Here is a 20,712-nt window from a genome sequence, read left to right on the forward strand (position 1 = left end):
GGCGTGGGAATTACAGGTACTGGGATAACATTTAAAATTTTCCAAACTAGACGCTGAATTGTTCATGGTATCCTGGCTGGCTATCAGTGCTGGCGTTTGTTTTCCTTACAGTTACACTTTGGGCTGGAAAATGCCCTGAAGTAATCGGAACTCTTTGGAAATGGTCACCGCTATTGCGGTATTTCCAGTATGTGACATGTCCACTTATATGAATTTATGTCTTATTGTGTACTTGTACTGTTGCATACAAATACACAAATAATTAATTTTATAGTGACAAAAACATTTATCTTACCTTCGTCTCATTGGTTAATGATGCTTTGACACGTTTCCGTGTCACCTTTCTTAGGGAGGTGCACGCAGTGCTCGGCGTTCGAAAACCAGTATGTTTAATGTCTACTTATATGAACTTATGTATTATTGTGTACTTGTACTGTTGCATTATGTATTTTGTGTATTTGTGTCTACTGATTGGGATGATTAAACAAAGTTATCAGAACTCAGTTGATAATGTTTAAAAACAAAAATATTTTTTTAATTGCATAGGCGGGTGGGATTCTTACGGACGTAAAATCAAACACGGACGCCCTAAGGTATCGGAACTCAGTTCAGAATGTTCATCAAGAAGTGAGTGAGTGAGGTGGAGATCACTGGTCCCTGGAACACCAAAGGGATGTAACGCATTGCGTTATGGCACAGGGCCACCAGTGCTTAGAATGTGAGAAGGATATCGCTATAAGGCGTCTGCTCCTCAAGAGGGTAATACGATCTGATGTACACCTCTTTATAGCAATGTGACCCGTGCCGGTAGGCCAGGGATGACATGTCTAAAAGAAGCATACATCAGACTGTACTACCGGAGGAAGAAACATACAACGTATTTATCCTACCGTTATGTTAAATATACAAAATATCATTTTATTTTATTTGGAATATCGCTACCAAGTATATGACATGTAAACAAAATGGCGTTTACCTCTCGGCTGGATTTATAAAATCATTGAACATATCTTGACAAGCATACAACTGTTATAACAGAATAAGCTGAGTGTGCAAGCGATTCAATATATAAAATTATTTTATATATTGAATCGTTTGCACGCTAAAGTCGGTGATATAAATGTATGCATAGTTAAAGTAAAAAACAGCTAATGGAAGGTTTTCGAACTCCGAGCACTGTATGCACCCTCCTCAGAGGGGTGACACGGAAACTGGTTAAAGCATCATTGACCAATGAAATGAAGGTAAGACAAATGTTTTGTCACTATAAAATTAATTCATTCTGTATTTTGATACGTTGCTTTCTGTGTCATAAAAGTTCATTTCAATAAATTAAATGTGTTACATTTGAAGGTCAGAACACGTGTCTCTTGCAGTTTTTGCTTGGATTGGCCTCAGATATTTCAAGAATGAAGATATGTTTCTGTGGACAGACAAGACACCCTTAGAGTACGAAAACTGGGCCCGTGGAGAACCTGAGCACATCTTCACTCAATTCGGTTACACTTTAAGGACTGACTGCGTTGCACTGGGAAGTTACAAGTTTATCGGCACCTTATGGACCGACCGCCCATGTAATAAAACATTCGGCTTCATATGTGAAGCTCACTGATATGAACCTTTCTGAGTTACGAGGCGGGTCCCAACTAATTGATGGTCGATGGTGGATCCTGAATTGGTCTGCGCGCCTGAATCATGTGTGCAGCTGACGATGTATGTACCTATTTTAATAAATATGAAGTACAGCATTTGGGTTCTTAGCTGTTATGTACAAAGGCGTATGTAGGCGTGCGTGCCTCGTTATTGTGACACACAAACATTTTGTTTGTTTGAATGTTTAAACGCCACACTCAGCAATATTCCAGCTTTATGACGGCGTTCTACAAATAATCAGACAATCCAGTGGTCAACAGCATGAGCATTGGTCTATACACTGGGATACAATGACATGTCAACCAAGTCAACGAACCTGACCACCCGATCCTGTTCGTCACCTGTACAACACGATGAGTTACCCAAGACCAACCCTGACCCGGATCTTCACACGTACAGTAAATATTATAGTCACAGATGATCTACAGTATATTCGTGTAATATATAATGATTGGTCATTTCAAAATAAACTATACTTTTTTTAATAATGGGTTGTGTCTGTGACCAAAATATGTTGTTAAAATGAATCATCACCAAGGCAACACGAATTTGCTACAGTGTGTTCATATGTTACATAGCTCTATCATAGCGTCATTTGAGTTCTAGTCACCTACATATTCATTGGTATGAGCGTTTGGGATAATATTTGGATTCCTTTGTCTAGTTGTATCGACTTTCAAAGTAAGATAATTGTGTGAATTTAAGTCAATTTTATTAATTTTACTTAATTCAATTTAATTTGATTCATGCAAATAAGGAAACATATTTCGTGTTGTCCAGTTCAGATACGACTGAAAACGGAATCAGTGTCTAAGCGAGTTGAGTTTAACGTCATTCTTAAGAAAATGTCAATGATACAATAGCGTGGCTGATTCATGTAGGAGGCTTCAGGGCTGGACTTGGTACTGACACTGATTGAAACTAAGGATTTGAACATCATGTGCTCCTGGGTAAATGCTTTCATTAAATTCGGGGATTCACCTATATACTTCCCACAATTCCCGTGCGTGTTAAATGGTATGGCTACCACTGAAACCGCGGAACAGAAACGTTTTTATATCAACCTTTCTGAGATTTTTGTATCAACTTAATTGTAATCGAACATTCATCTGTAGTTCAACACTCAGTGCTAGAGATCTTGCAGATAATGGCGGCAATTCATCTGTCGTGAGATCGCAGGTATATTAGATGCCAAAACAATCATCCTGCATAACTGTTTCTCTCTCGCACTAAGACTTTGGTGAGTTTGCTATATATTTTCTGACCCTTAGATTTTGTGTCATTTGTATTGTATTTGAAATCGATATTGTGAAATTGACTTGTGACTTTGTATAAGTTACTCTCTTTGCTTAATAATACAACATGGGTACTACGTGTAAAGTCCATTTCTGGAATATTGCTAAAAGCAGAGTAAAACCATATTCACTCACTCACTTACTCATTCACTCAACGTCAAGTTCCAAGACTGACATAGCAGTATGATCATGTCCCTCATTTCACGACTAGTGTTGCTGTGACTTTTCTTCAACCGCACAGTGTTCATGCACTTTGTCACCGTATCTCCCCCTATAGAGCATGTGCGGATGTATTCACCAGAGTGAGTGAGTGAGTTTAGTTTTATACTGCTCTCAGAAACATTCCAGTTATGTTATGTTTAAACAGCATGGGCATCGCTCTGCGCAAATGGAAACCCGTGATATGTGTCAACCGAGTCACTGACCAGCCGATGCCGTTGGTCGCCTCTTACGACAAGCATGGGTAAATGAAAGTCAATATTCTACCCCGGACCTTCGCGGGTGTATTCACCAGACAGCGCTCGTTATTTTTCGTTATTTATTTATTTTATTCATTTATTAGGGATGCAACGATTCACCCAGACCTCAATTTGATATTGAACCAAAAATTAGATTATTTTCGATTTGACTCTATACAAGTTAAAACATCAGATTTCATTTAACCCTCAAAGTTTATGAAACATATATATATCACACTGAAAACGTATGTTCAACATTTGACTAGGAAATCAGGAATGAAAATGAAGTAACCTTTTTTCAAAAAAGGTTAATAATGATGTTTAAACACAAAATTGCACTCAAATTTGGAATCGAAATGGTGATAAAGGTTATCGGAAACTGAAACTAAGGTGTCAGATTCGATTTTCGATGAATCAAACCGAATCGTTATAAAACCCTAATCAACAATATCAATATTGATCGGAGAGACTAACGACAATCATCCAGACTGGCATTTTAGGTAATTGCAAACTGAGTGAGTGAGTGGGTATGGTTTTACCCCACTTTTAGCAATATTCCAGCAATATCGAGGTTGGGAACACCAGACATGGGCTTCGCAGATTGTACCCATGTAGGGAATCGAACCCGGGACTTAACCACTAGGCTACACCACCGCCCCAATAGCAAATTGAAAGCTTTGGGGTCACATTATGCATATTCAGTAATCACCAAGAAAAGAGCAAGACAAACCGATAATCTGTTAACATTTTGTGTAAAAGAAAACTGGTTGAATTAAGAGTGGTGATTGAAACGTGAACCACAAAACCCATGTTAAATCATTGATTACAGAACAGTCTCGTTTCCTGTTTTCTGAGTTCCGTCCTCTTGCGCAACTTAGTGCAATAACCAGTCCTGAATTCATAGACCAATTCATTTAACTTGATACCCAAATATTAATAAGCATGATTTGAAACGTCTACACAGAACTACACTGAATAAGCGCAAAAACACATAACAAGTGTAACCAGTGAGGCAGATGCATTGTGAATCATTTTACGACCTCAAGAAACAGGGGCAGTGTGAGGTTTCTTGGTTAAGGTATGCTGCCTAAACCACAACATAAAATATAGAAACATGGTGTCATTAAGCTTTACAAATAAATTCATTTGTAAACACAATTTTTTTATAAAACGAGGAATTGAAATTTTGTGTAACCTCTGAGTTGTTTGTGGTGTCTATTTTCACTTTCACACGAGAAATATCGGCTGAAAATTTGGCCATTGTCTGAATAGGTTAATTACACTCAGGTTTCGGTTTGATACCAGATGATAAACCTTTTCAGTTTAAGACAAACATATGTTCATTAAAACAAAACTTCATAATTTATTCTTTGAGGACTGTAAACACCATGCTCTGGATAATATCACTTGAGATATTTGCGAAATGGGATAAAATATTTTCTCTTGGCTCACGTTTAATGCATGACAGGTTCGCTTACTTCAAAGATTTCAAGAAAATCACAACTGCACATACATTGCATTGTACTGACATCTCTACATCATCTAAACTGATGGTCAAAAGCTACTTTACAACAATGGGTTGCTGAAGGCCAATTTCTAGCTCGGTAGGAGGGGAATTCATTCGGCATCATGTCACGTGGCCATGAGTACCACATAATATTCTTGCACCAGGGCAGTCTGGACCAATGAACATATGAAGGACATTTTGAAGTGATACTGATGAAAGGGAAAAAGCTGTCGTTGTCATCTTCTGACATATGACAAATGCGACGCTTTCATTCACCTGATGAAGGAGTAAAAGTACACTCCAAAACTATGGATGAAATTGTATTGCTATTCTCAAAACAATTTATGTGATCCACAAGACACGTTCCAGATATTTTTAATTATTTTCAAAATGTTTGCTAATCCTTCCAAAGGATACATGTATAGAACAACGCCATCGCAGCATTGCCTGGAGCTCCGATGTGAACCCCCATTGAACATCGTTGGGACTAGCTGGGTGGGTTAGCTTAGTGGTAAAACCATTCACACCTAAGACCCCGGTTCGATTCCCAACATGGGTACGATGTGTGAAGGTTATTTGCGGTGTCCCGATCGTGGTATTTCTGGAATGTTGCTAAAAGCGGCGTGAAACTAAATTTACTCACTCACATGAAGGGAACAAAACTAGGAATGGCTGGCTCAGAGGTTAGTGTAGTGAGTGACAGTCGTTCTTAAATTTTGATATCATGTTATTTTACTGGGCCAGAACTTTAATATAATAACTAGGAGTAATACATTATATACATACATCATAACTAGCTTGCACTCATTTAATGATCTGGACTAAACATTATATGTTAGGGCCAAGCAATGTAAAATGATAATATTGTCCATCACGAAAAACTATATAATCTGGAGTAACACATTATGTTATTTGGATAGTACCGAGAACTTCATAATCTGGAGTAATACATTGTTATTTGGCTACCACAGAAAACCTAATAATCTGCAGTAGTACATTATGTTATTTGCCAAGCACTGAATACGTCATAATCTGGAGTAATACATTGTTATTTGGCTAGCACTGAAAACCTAATAATCTGTAGTAATACATTATGTTATTTGGGTTATATTATATTGATGAGTGGAAAATTACCAAACAATGAACCGGTTTTGCATATATATATATATATATATATATATATTTGTGGTGTCCCCATTTATATTCTCTTTATGCATTTTTGTATGAAATAAAACGAAATTATATATTTTCCGTACTGCATCGATAGCATTCAGCCCAAACAATGTTGAGATTTGAAAGAAAAACCACCATTAATTCATTTTATCTCAATGAGAAATGGTCTTCAACAGGAATACAAATGGCTAGATTTTGATGTTCCTAGACGTCAATCATCGGTGATCTGATGACGTCACGGGTGCCCATTACACGTGGTGATTTGTTCGGGTACCAAAGAAGCTGTGAATGCCTTGATTTTCAAATGGTGTCTGCAACACAAAAATGACGGACATAAAACGTAGGTAACAAAGCGGGGAACGCATTACTCCACATCAATGTGCTTTTGACGTCATAGAGTTTGTTGTCACGTGACGTCTTAAGTGGTGTCTGCAACAGGAACGTTAACGAGATCTGATTTCGGTTAAATATGAAGCAGCTCCCAAGGCTAGAAGAGCAGATACTGATTACTTGTCACCACGGGACTCATGATGTTTGTTATGACGTCACGTGCTTATCACGTCACAACTTGTACTTGGAAGCCGCTGTTTGGCACTGAGTGCATTTAAGGAACAATTCGTCACCAATAGTTGCCATCAGAGGCGACTAACTAATAGGATCAGGTAGTAGGATTCGCTGACTTGCTTGATACATGACACCATATCCCAGTTGCTTAAATCGATGGTCATGATGTTGATCACGGGATTGTCTGATCCAAACTCGATTATCTTTTCAAGGCATCAAGTAGCTGGAATATTGCTGAGTGCAGCGTTGATCAAACAAACAAATAACACTTTACATAGGATTTATTTGAAATTTCAACTTGCATACCTTGACATTTTAACACAGCAACTTAAAATTTCAAGAATACAATAATAACAAAAATGGAAGGTTTACTCACTACCTTGGCCTCGTCACATGAAATGAGTGAAACAAGGAGTAATAGCTTATGTGAATGTCTCTCCACTAGGGCTTCCGTCGTTAATTCTGTGTTTCTCATCTCCAGCCGTCCGTAAAAATCTCACCCGCACATATAATAAAAAATATATTTTTATTTTTAAACGAAAAACGAATCTTGAGTCTGAAGCAACTCTTGCATGTTTACTCCCTGTCACGACCCAGCATTGCCATCCACTATTATTTAGGATCCAACAATGTTTGGAGTTCGCGATTTTTACGCGCATACATGACAGCCAACTACATGTAAACACATAGGCGCTGATAAATATTGGGAAGTATGACCTAAATATAAAAGACATTAAAAGGTGTGACAGTATAATGGCGGGCCGGTTCTCCTCGGCTCGTTTTCGGTCTGACAAACGTTTCTGTCGCTTTGATCGTTGAAAAAACTATACTCCGTTGACTTCTGTAAAGAACCTTGGTATCAAGCGTTTCTATTACCATTTTATCTTGTTATAACACACATAATTGCAAAGACTGTGACATATCAGAGACCCTGTCGGAAATAGTAAAGTTTCTGTAGCAAAAATCACAAAGACTCTACCCTCCCTACCAGTGAACATATACATTGATAAGAAATTTAGAGGCAAATTATATTGTCCTTGCTAGTGTATTTTGTGAGTATACATTCGTATATGGATACTGGATAGTATTTATTATCATTATTCTATTATTTTTTTCTTTTTCATTTTATTTTGCCTTTTTTATTTTATCCCCGTCCGCCCGCTCCACTCTTGGAGCTTTCCTTTGGTGCATAGGAAAAAACACGCCTCCGAGGTTTCGGTAGACCGGAGGGGAGGGAGGGGGTGGTGGGGGTGGTGAATTTCCCGACCCCGATGGTTTTTCATTATCTACCAAAACAAAGGAGAAGCGTTTTCTCTAACACATATACCGTCATTGATGAATAAATACAATGCTAGATGATAATGTAATGAAGCTACATAACAATAGCTGAAGCGCACGTAAAATCAATTTAATGACTTTAAATAGACAGTTTAACTCCCATCTCATTCGTCGGCACGGTGGTCGTGCGGTAAAGCGTAAGATCAGAGAACTGCAGTTCCAATCTTGCTAGCGAAAACATTTGCACTTTGAGCTTGATTCCGGACGATTCTTTTCAATTGATTTCAAACAGTCATATATCATTTGAATGTTAGTTTTCATGTAGAGTTAGGAAAAGATGGTTGTAGAAAGTGAAACGTGGGAAGAGGTCTTACTAACGAGGAGTAAAACGTGGGAAGAGGTCTTACTAACGAGGATTAAAACGTGGGAAGAGGTCTTACTAACGAGAAGTAAAACCTGGGAAGAGGTCTTACTAACGAGAAGTAAAACGTGGGAAGAGGTCTTACTAGCGAAAAGTAAAACCTGGGAAGAGGTCTTTCTAGCGAAAAACCTGTCCCTACGAAACCAAACCTCAAATGCGGTTATTCTGGGAAAAGAAGATATGACCAAATGCATAATGAGAAGAACAATTCAGAAATTTAAATTAAATTTATTCAGATCGTAATTGTGTTCGTATGATTATTTTCATCCTTCAGGAGAACCATACACTGATGTCAGGTATCCGTCTACGACTAACAATGACGAGCATCACCTGCACTACGTGTACCCGTCATTAAGTAAGTATCAAGTTTCAGTAAACTATTCTGTAACAGAAGAACGAGATTGATTTCCGGTAAATATATTATTATAACATTAGATGTATTGTGATGATGATGATGACGAGGACGACGACGATGATGATGATTCATGGGCTGGTCGATGTATTTTACTTCGCAGAGATCTCTCGTAGTGTCGATCAGGTAAATCATTCACTGTGAATAGTAATAAATAGCCAATCAGCAGGTAGATCTCTCTCTCTCTCTCTCTCTCTCTCTCTCTCTCTCTCTCTCTCTTACACACACGCACACTCACACAAACAGACACACATGTTACACAGACACTTACCGTGTTGAAGTTGATGATCGTCTTGTTCGTCATCGTCATAGATCCTTCCGTCACAGTCGTTGTCTGGGCAACCATTTTATTGATGTAGTCATAGATCATCATGTCGCTCACCTGTGTGACGTAAATAGGAATGGGAAAATCAAGGTCACGTGATCAGGTGTTCATTAACGAATATATAATATAATTATCAAATATTGCAATAAGAATCTCAAAGGGACACTAAAGTTATAAAGATATGTAAAAAAATTCTAAAAAACAAGGTAAACAAACAAACCAAACATGACTAGTTCGATATAATCGTGCCTCTTGATCGTCATTAACATATACTGAACAAGAAAAGAAACGAAAAAATGAAATCTCATAAAAGTAAGCAGCCATGTATGTGTCTTCTTTACTGTTTATTTTAAAACTTGCTAAAGCAGAGTTGCGTTTCTTTCGCTGTCAGTACAGGAAGCAATTTTTCGCGGAAAGCAGTTATCCGTCATGTCGTCTGAAGCGTGTTCTTTATAAGCGCAGTAACCTGTAAATCAAGAACCAGCGTACCTCTTCAGTACCTAAATTAATCCGCTTGGACTTATAGGTTTCGAATGGGTGACGTGCTCCAGCAATATTCCCTCAGTATCATGACTATAGACACACACTGCAGATGGATTTCACATATTGTACTAATGTGGGGAAAAGAGCCTGGATCTTCAGCGTGGCGAGTGTACGCTTAAACCACTAAGTTGTAAATATATAAGGGAAGAGGCTCATACGGACTGCAGGCCTCACTCGTGAGCACGTTTGTTTTAAAATTGCTAACGCTGGTATGGTGGTGATAAATCGAAACGAACCAGGACTCAGACTTATACTACACACCTGGGGCAGTCTGACAAGTGTGAACCCCAAGGCTGAAAAAAAGTGGGTTGTTTTTGTTTTGTTTGTTTCTTCCTTTGTATTTTCTCTGTTTGTTTGTCTGTTTGTTTGTTTTTGTTTGTTTTGTTTTGGTTTTTTTCTAAAGAGTACAAACTAAAATCTGTCATTAGAAAATATTAGGGGATATTCCATTTTGCGACCATACCACTAGCCAATGCCAATGATAATTTGAAAGTATTGAATGAAAACGTCCGGATCTCATTCCAGTGAAAACATAAACTTCGTAATTTCCAATATATTCATCATTGTTAAAATGTTTCACATCCCTAAACAGGAATATTTCTTGCAACAAACAAATGTGTTTGGGGCTGATTATTATTCTGCATTAGGTGAGTTATGAGTGAGTTTAGTTTTAGCAGTATTTCAGGTTTATGTTGGCGGTCAGTAAATAATCGAATCTGGACCAGACATTTCAGTGATCAACAACATAATCATCGATTTGCGCATTTCGGAATCGATGACATTTGTCAACCAGGTCTTGTGACGAGCATTTTGTGGCAAGAATGGGTTGCTGAAGACCTATACAACCCCGAAACTTCAAGGGTCCCCGCAGTTGGAATAAACATTGTATTTACCGAGCTTTGCCGAGCTGCTAGAACATTGTCACTGTATATCTACTGTTCGCTGTTACCATGACTGCATTCGTGAAGATCTGCGTTGGAATTAATCTTCAGTAACCTATGCTTGTCGTAAGAGGCAACTAACGGGATCGGGTGGTCAGACTCGCTAACTTGCGTGGCACACGTCGTGGTATTGGATTGTCTGGTCCAGACTCAATCATACACAGACCGGCGCCATAATAGACCTGAACTACTGCTGAATGCGGCGTAAAACTAAACTCAGTTGATCACTGACACCAACCTACTAGTTCGATTCATGCCGGCGGCGACCGATCCTATAATGCTGCCAATGTACTCCAGCCATTGGTCGGGTGTACAGCAAGGGTCAGCAACAGCTGCAGCAACGACCACGGCGAGGACAACGATTCTCAACATGGCGGCAGGTGAATGAATACGCCCCCCGCTCGAAAGCACTGTCGTTTATAGTACACGCATGACATCTGACCCGTGAAACAGGACAGGTCGATATTTATGAAAGCCTAATGCTGCCACCTTTGCAATATACGTTTTATTTTTTCAGCGAAATATGTCATAGATCCTTCAAATAATAGCTTGAGAGTTTGAAGTATTTTCGGTGTGCTTCAATTACATATTCGTTACTTAGATTTTCTGGTTGTTTCGAATATTTTCTCGTTGTTTCAATTGTTTTCGAAAGCTTAAAAGTTCAAGTGTTTTCTCTTTACTTCAAGTTGTTTTTTTTTTGTTTTTAGTTTTGTTTTGTTTTATTTTTAAACAAAGCTTGAAATTTCGATTGATCGATCTATCGATCAATCAGTCAATCAACGATTTGGATATTCTCTCTTCATCGACCATTGCTTGTCCTAAGACTCGGCTAACAGGGTCAGGCGGTCAGGTTCGATGATTTGGCTGACACATGTTATCGTGTCCCAAATTGCGCATAATGATGCTCTTGTGATAGATCACTGGATTGTCGGATGCAGACCGCTGTCCTAGCCGGAATAGTGCTGTGTGAAACATTAAAATAGAAATCATTACTTGATTACCTCTGGCTTCGAAAAGTCTTTTCATAAACCACAGTGGTTTCACTTCCTTATTTTGGAGCATCTTAACATATACTGAGTCCAAAAAGAAACTTCTCAAAATGTAATATTTAAAAAATATCGAATAAGTTTTCTCTGGTGGTACATCTATGTATCCGAAATGGGATCTCTATCTTCCGACTCTAGAAAAACGTTAGCAAAACCCACTCAAACCGATCCATTCGTCGTGCAAATGACGTTAGTGACAAATCAGGTTGTGCACGTGCAGTTGATCACGTGATCTTCGCATCGAAGTTTTCTTTATTTGCACATGTTTGTATTGGCCTCAAGAATTGAAAACAAACACTTCTAAACAAACAGTTCTAAAGGTACTTTAAATGCCACAATTGTCAAATTGCAACGTGAACGTGCCGTTGACATGGTGCAAGAGGGAAGATCAGTTACTGACGTAGACCAATGGGAGGCAGTCGTTGTACTGTGTATGACTTGCAAAAACGTCTACAACAAACTGTCACCACTTCTGATCGCCCAAGGTCGGGTCGTCCACGTGTGACGTCACGAGTAGAAAACCGTCAAATCGTCCTACGTCACCAACGTGCAGATTTCACATTGACAAATGTTTAGAGGTCGACTGTCATCACAGACCATTCGAAATCGGTTGTGGGCTGCCAGTCTCCATTCTTGACGTCCATATCGTGGGACAATATTAACGCCTTTTCATCAACGTCAACGTCAACGTCTGCCGTGCGCCCAACGTCACCTCCGATGGACCCAGAGAGATTGGAATCGAGTCGTCTTTAGCGATGAATCCAGGTTTACCCTCAGATTCTCGGACGGCAGGCACAGAATCTGGAGACGACGTCGTGAACGGTATGCCAAATGTTGTGTACAGAAAGTCGACAGATTGGGGGACGGAAGTTGCATGGTGTGGGGTGCTTTCTGTGGGAACAACGTTAACCGTTCACGACTTCTGGTCATCCGTGGAAACCTCACAGCTGCTGCTTACCGCGACCAGGTGCTCACCCCTGAACTCGTTCCTTTCAAGGCGGTTCATGGCCAAGGTCTACAGTTCCCGCATGACAATGCTCGACCGCATACCGCGATGTTGACACGAAATTTCCTTCATAACGCTAGAATCAACGTCATGGACTGGCCTTCGAGGTCCCCTGACCTTAATCCAATAGAGCACGTTTGGGATGCACTTGGGAGAAGGCTTCGTGGTCTTAGGAACCAACCTCAGAATTTGCAGGAACTTGGCGCTGCCTTGCAAGAGCAATGGCGCAGAATCCCCAACCACGTGTTCACAAGCATCAGGCAGTCGATGAGGAGACGACGCTTGGCAGTGGTGAATGTGCAGGGTGGCCATACACAATATTGAACTGAGAAATTTCGAATTTTTATTCTTGTGACTTGACATTTTGTACTCATGTTTAGGAACGGCGGTGTAGCCTAATGGAACTGATTATGGCACTGTCAGTGTATCGAGTACATCACACAGATCTAAGGAATGAAATAATAACAATTTAACCATCTTACCATCTCTTGTTCTTTTATAGTGCACTGAAGAAAGAATGTGAAGTTTCTTTTTTACCCATATACATATACTTCTTATTGAAGCGGTTATGTATCGCATACTAATGTGATCAAGGAAATTAGTGTCAACATTGTATTTGTTTTTAAGATATGTATTAGTGAGTGAATTAGGGAGTGAATTATACCATTTTGATTTATAATGTGACTCAAAGATAAAATGTGACTCAAATAATTCCCTTTTCCTCCTATTCCTTGAAACAAACCGGTTTCCCATCTATTAAGTTGCTATAATTGCGCCATATAGATTGGCTTGAAGTATCCTTTGTCTTGGATGCCTCGAATGACGAAATCAAAACAGATGTTATCCCTAAAGTTTTATTTACACTGATGCAAGTGGTCTTACTCTACTGTAATTTATGAAAGTTGCTTTGGTAGTTAAAATCAACACTGAGATGTAGATCGACTGCCATGACATGGTGCTTAACATACAAAGTCTTGATGTTTATTTTGTCATGACTTGGTGCTTAACAGCTTAACATACAGAGTCTTCATCTACATCTTGTCATGACATGGTGCTTAAAATACAGAATCTGCATGTATATTTGGTCATGACATGGTGTTTAACATACAAAACCTTCATGTATATTTGGTCATGACATGGTGCTTAACATACAAAACCTTCATGTATATTTCGTCATAACATGGTGCTTAACATACAAACACATCTTGTATATTTGGTCATGACACGGTGTTTAACATACAGAGTCTTCATGTATATTTCGTCATGACATGGTGCTTAACATACAAACCATGTATATTTTGTCATGACATGGCGCTTAACATACAAAACCTTCATGTATATTTTGTCATAAGGTAAATGTTGCTTAACATACAGAATCTTCCTGTATATTTTGGCACCAATGACATGGTGCTTAACATACAAAAATTCATGCCGATTTTGTCATGACATGGTACTTACCATACAAAGTCATCATGTATATTGTGTCATGACATGTTGCGTAACATACAAAGAACATTTGTTGACGTCACTGAAACCACATTAGAAAACCACATCATGCTCTTATCATGGGACAGTGGCTTAGCCTAGAGGTTAAAGTGATCGCTAAGGGCCCAGGTTCGTTTCCATACATGGGTACAATGTGTCAAGCTCATTTCTGGTGATTCATCGAGAACCGAATCTGAATACCTTAGTTACGATGTTCTATAACCATTCTATGCAAAGAAGTTTAGATCGATAACGGTGTTAGTTCCTTCACCGAAACGCCGCACCCTGCGTACTAATAAAGAAGTTGACAATCCAAGGAACTTGGCTTTCCTTAGTGATGTAATTATAACGAGTCACATCCTACAGATACCTGTGTTTACAATCCCTCTCTGAGGATTTGTACAACCGGAGGTCTTCTCGTGTTCTGCCGCTAGGACTATAAGTCTAACCTTTTCTTTCCTCTGTTCGCATTGAGCTTGTTCAAATATCTCATTCCCGCCATTTTTCTTCTCCTTGATCACCTCCGTTGTTAAGTGGTTTAGTGGTCTTGAAAGAAGAAGGTCGCAGATTCGCACACCTATGTCTTTGGTATTGTATATGTCACTATAATAGACATACCATCATACGTTCTACAGTAGGGACGATGCATGCATAGATGTCTAATCTATTTTATAATTGGATACCTTATGCATGCATGTGGCATGTGGACCTACTTCATAAAACATGAACTATATTGAAAAATGTGCGTCAAATCTAAATGATTCCAGTAGTTTTCTGTCTATACACATTATTTGTTGTATTTCTCCAGAAATACCAGTCTTCCTCTGTTTCCAATGATTGCTTCCACAGAAATATAATATTGTAAGTATTCTTGGAGAAGGGTTATATAAGTTTTGAGAGCGTGACCCCGATCCTTTTCACTTTGTCAATAAAATGTTTAAACAAGTTTCATCCTGTTCCACAGCGACGGTGTCCGGCTGTTTAGGGGTATTCTGTAGTGTCCTCAGCATCATCCGCAGGCTGAGACTGGACGAACAAGTGGACATCTACCTGACCATCCGAGAACTTCAGTGTATCAGACCCCAGTTTATCCAGTCGTATGTGAGAATTAAATACTTCATCCAGGAATGACAGAGCAGTAGAATCAAGACAAGCATCTAATGCCCATTGCTTCGTCAGATCGCATGCAATCGAGAGGCTGTAGGGTAGCTTTCCGTCGTCACGCCGACGAACCCGGGTTCGATTGTGCACATGGTTAAAATGCGTGAAGCCAGTTTGTTGTGTCCCCCAGTTGTGATATTGCTGGAATATTGCTAAAAGCGGCGTAAAACTAAACTCACTCACTCACCCTTCCTTCACAGGTTAAGGAATGTAAAAACGGAGTTCTATATTCTCCCAAACTGTATGAATCCTTCTTTAAGATATTTTCTTTGTGTTTTCTGAACAAATATGTATGGCAAACATCCATCATACGTACTGGAAACATAAAACTAGATTTTAAATGACATTTACACATATCTCAGGTTTTAAATGGCATTTACAAAATCTGCCATCGAGAAGAGTGGTGTAGAATTTCTTCAGTGGTCATAAATCTTAGATTCCATGGTTATCTGATCAACACACATGTTGTTTTAAACGGAGACCTACATATTGTAAGGTTTGGGCTCAGAATTTGAAACACGCACACGACTAGGCTACATTTCCGGTCATCGTCCATTGCATTTCGAGTCTTGACCATGCGGAAATGCGGAATTTACAAGGGTGTTACAGTCCCGTACACCATAATATTGAGACAGGTATTAATTAGGAAACAGGAAATTAGAAAGGAAACATAGTTATAACGATTGCTTGTCCGCTTGACTCTCAAATTCGTTAACTGTGAGTATTTTGTTATTATATGCTTGACACTAATTTTCGGTACCTCTGAGTAGGTGTTTTCATTGCATGCTTGGCACTGATTGACTGATTGTCGGTACCTCTGACTAGTGTTTTCATTGCATGTTTGACACCGACCTTAAGTCCTCCAGACAAATGTTTTCACCGCATGCTTGACACTGACTTACGGTACTTGACACTAGGATTTGCATTGCATGCTTGACACTGACTGACTGATTCTGACTAGTGTTTTAACTGCATGCTTGACACTGAATTTTAGTACTGTAATTTGCACAGCATGCTTGACACTTACTTTCGGCACCTCAGACTGGTGTGTTCATTGGATATGTGACTGTATTTTTCGGTACCGGTGTCTAGTAATTTCTCTGTATGTTTGACGTGTTTTTCTTTGTCTCAGTCAGCTTTTAACGGCTATAGTTACCTTACATTTTTTTCACAAACTCGATCGCAGGATCACATATATTTTAGCTTTTCATATTTGCCCGATACTATCATACCGGGAACCATTTTATCTATTGTTTTATCATTATCTGTGGTTTTATCATGACGGTACTGATTCATTATAATGGTGAGAGCACCTGTCATCTGATTTCGTAAAGTCGTGAAATGATTCATCATGCATTTCTAAAGTGAGCCAAATTCTCTACGTGGCACAGGTTTTTGAAATTGACAACGTTGATGAAACCCACAAACGCTGACAATGGTATGTGATTCTTTGGATATGCTGATACTGTCAATTCTTAGGAAAAACTTGTGCGTACAAACCAACGGAGTCTGGGCTCCGCATCACTGCATCTGTGAAAATATTAAAGTAACAAAATGAGGATCTTGAACATAATTCTATTTCATGGCAAAAAACGTTTGAACATCAATTTGAAGACTAATGTCAAATATTATATTTGTATATGAGAAACGTTACTTTCAATTTACAAATTCCACATTGATTATAGTGAGTACGCGAGTTGGTTTCTCGGCCGTATCAGCAATATTTTAGCCATATCATAGCGGATTCGCACATTAGCTGCATCACGAATCGAAACCGGGTCGTGGTGAACAACGATGTAACCACTAAATATTGCCTCATGTCTCTGTAATAGTCTTTGATGATTGTTTGTTGGGTTTTCTCGTTAAAGGTCTGAGGCTTATAATGCCGCATTTGTTCTAGCTTGTTTCCGAGTGTCATTGAGTATTTGAAGCACGGGAATATTTCATTTGCTTCCAAATGCATTCCCGTGCTTCAAATACTCAATAACACCCTGATGTTTATAACACATGATGTTTATCTCCTAATTCTACCCCTGACCACCACGGGTCTCTAACCATTCAGACACCCCACGTACAGTTTAAGTTCATGGATTCTCCTAAACACAGAATATTTACCATACCAAAGCTCTACTCGTTTGATCCACATTCCAGAAACAAGACACTGATGATATGGCTGTAAATATGTTCTCCGGCGTATTCGTTCACATTTTGACATATATCTTCCTTTCACCCTGATATGAGAGCGGCTTGTCAAAATGATGTCAGTCTGAAATAAAAAATAATAATGATGATTTATTCGTGACAAGACATGAACACAATCTTACTGATCATTTGCGTGTTGATCACAGAAACCAGCGTCTACACGACTTGCGTCATCCCCATCCAGAAAACGGAAACGTTTGACACCCGTATGTAAAATACACAACGATTGTGTTGAGGTTTACGCCGTTTTTAGCAATATTCCAGGAATATCACGGCTGGGGACATCACAGATGAGCTTCAAACATTGTCACCAAGTTTCGAATTGAACCCGGTCTTCGGGGCGAAGAGCTAACATTTTAAATGCCAGGCTACTCCAACACCCCGTACATAGAGGATTGATCAAACCTGTTACAACTAGTGGTGTTCCGATTAATTGAAATAATCAATATTGCACTCAAAAATATTCCAGCTGTTTGGCGGCGGTTTGTAAATAATTGAGTCTGGACCAGACAATCCAGTGATCGACAGTATGAGCATCGATCTGCCCACTTGGGAATCCGATGACATGCGTCAACCAAGTCAGCAAGTCTGACTACCCGATCCCGTTAGTCCCCTCTTACCACAAGCATAGTCGCCTTTTATGGCAAGCGTGGGTTGAGGAAGGCCTATTCTACCCCGGAACCTTCACGGGTCCGTAACGAGATGTATACATATATGGTTAGATGACATATACCAAAGCAAACTTTCAATCATTAGTAATATTATGAGACCTTTCTTGTGTACGTTTTCGAAGTTTCCGGGAACGGTTGAAACTGTACCAAAGCTAATTTGAGTTGAGTGTTATTCCAGCAAAATCAAGGCAGGGGACATCAGAAATTGGCTCCACACATTGTATCCAAGTGGGGAATCGAACCCGGCTCTTTGGCGTGACGAGCGAACGCACTGGAATGAGCTTCCAATTATTTAAATCTCTGTGAATGGGTTGTGTGACTGTTTTAAAAGAGACTCTGAGACGAGCAAAAATGGCACCATACGAGATGTCCTTCGGGATGAGAAGCATGACTTGTATGAACTTGTATGCATTTTGAAGCATTTTGAAGTTGACCTATTTGCCAGGTAAAACATGACTCAAATGTGCTCACGAAGCATTCTTCTTTCACTAATTCCACATAAATATTTCAGCCATGCAGCCATGCACTAAGATATTGTTACCTCGTGAAACTTCATACAACACTTATGGTGGCAATGAAAGTTTACCTTATGTTTGCTGCGTGGGACGCTATTATTGGTATGTGTACTTTTTGAGACAAGAATTTGGAATTTATTGAATTTTCCAATACAGTGGAGGCTGTCAAACCGGCATTTGTTCAATCCAGCAATTTGTCAAGATCGGCATAAAATCTCATTCCCATCCATTTATCATCAGCTCTACAACCCAGCACATTGTGTAAACCGGACTATTTCTTCAGTTCCAGTGAGTGCTGGTTTAGACAGTTTCCACGGTATATGGATTTTCATAATCCAGAAGAATATTGTGGAATGTTGATGGTAGTATGCGGACAGATTGCATTTTCAGTTACACATCCGACACACATTTTTTTCCATGATGTTGTGTTAAAAAAGGCCAAATAAAACAATTAATAGTGGCGTTTTCACATATCAGTTAAGCTATTTTAGGCTGTGTCAGTTGAACGGGAATAATTTGGATATTAGCTGACCGAGGATGGATGTTTCGTTTTTGTGTTCTCTGCCCCACTCATTGTCCCATCTGTATGACGGCTGAAAATACTCTAGTCTGGACCAGACAAACCAGTGATCAACAACATGAGCATCGATCTGCACAACTGGGAACCGATGACATGTGTCAACCAAGTCAGCGAGCCTGACCACCCGATCACGTTAGTCGCCCCTTACGACAAGCATAGCCGCTGTATCTCCATAGCATAGACTGATGACGATGAGGCTAGAAGTCAGTTAACTGGAAGGCATTTGTAATCATATCAGGCTTGACGTTCATATTGTTTGGCTGCCACGTGTCTATGACATGTGTATTACATATGCATTGGCAGCATCCACAATATTAAAATCCAATCCCGTTACATCAACAGAAAAAAAATATGCTCAGTTTTAATGGCAGTAAAGTCGGTGATACCACGCTACACGCTGCAAGAAGATTATTAAAACTTCCAAAACAAGCTTGGGACTGAAATCTGAAAGAATGTCATAGATCTTACAAGTCTTCTGTGGTTGAGATCAGAGATTGTCCTTAGATACAGAGATATGTTCCATTACCTGTGAGACTATTCATGTCAGGTCCTTTTTTGTCTTAAACATATTTTATTAATATTTTATTCGAAAGGATTGGGTACGAGGCTTACAACTTAGAACACCCAGACAGACCAGACCAGAAAGGTGGGAAAGAGTGGACCAATTGCAATAATTAGGAAAATCGGTTTGATTGACAAATATATGTTTGAACAATTTTAAATACGTATTGATTTATATCAAAAGTCAGATCTGCATTACCATGCAGTAGTAATTCATTGTAACACTGCGTAAATTAGTCATCCCCGTTCACTTAAACAACTGACAGTCAAATAGGCAATGATAAGAATTTTCGCAAACATTTCCACAACTACAACTTGGGTTATCTCTTATGCCAGAACAGAATAGATCATAACTCAGTTGCATACACATGGAACGCAGTTTTGTCAGGTTGATATTAGTGATTCAAGGTTCAAAATCAAAGCATTGAGGAGCAGTCCTTTGTACCACAGTAATAGATTTAAAAGAATTCATTGACACGCTTTTCTCACTTCATCTGGAAATTCATTCCACATTTTAACAAGTCTTCTTGTTCAAGAAGTTTCCTGATGGTTGTTGGCTCCAGTGTCAGTATAACAGTTTGCGCACATCTGCCCTGTACTGAATCTTAGTAGAAATGCAATCAGGACATTGTAACATATGTCATATTTGGGATTACACTTCCTCAGTAAAGTGGGGCGGTGGGGTAGCCTAGTGGGTAAAGCATTCGCTCGGTTCCCCACATGGGCACAATGTGTGAAGTCCATTTTCTGGGGTCCCCCGCCGTGATATTGCTGGAATATTGCAAAAAGTGGTGTTAAACTAAACTCACTCACAAGTAAAGTACATATTCTAGTACTTATGTGGTTGAGTCCCATCCGGGATTCGAACCCGGACCCTCAGAGTCAGGCACCTAATCGCCAGCACACAAAGTCAGC

The sequence above is a fragment of the Haliotis asinina genome, chromosome 13, assembly GCF_037392515.1.
Source record: "Haliotis asinina isolate JCU_RB_2024 chromosome 13, JCU_Hal_asi_v2, whole genome shotgun sequence".
In the NCBI taxonomy this organism is placed as follows: domain Eukaryota; kingdom Metazoa; phylum Mollusca; class Gastropoda; order Lepetellida; family Haliotidae; genus Haliotis; species Haliotis asinina.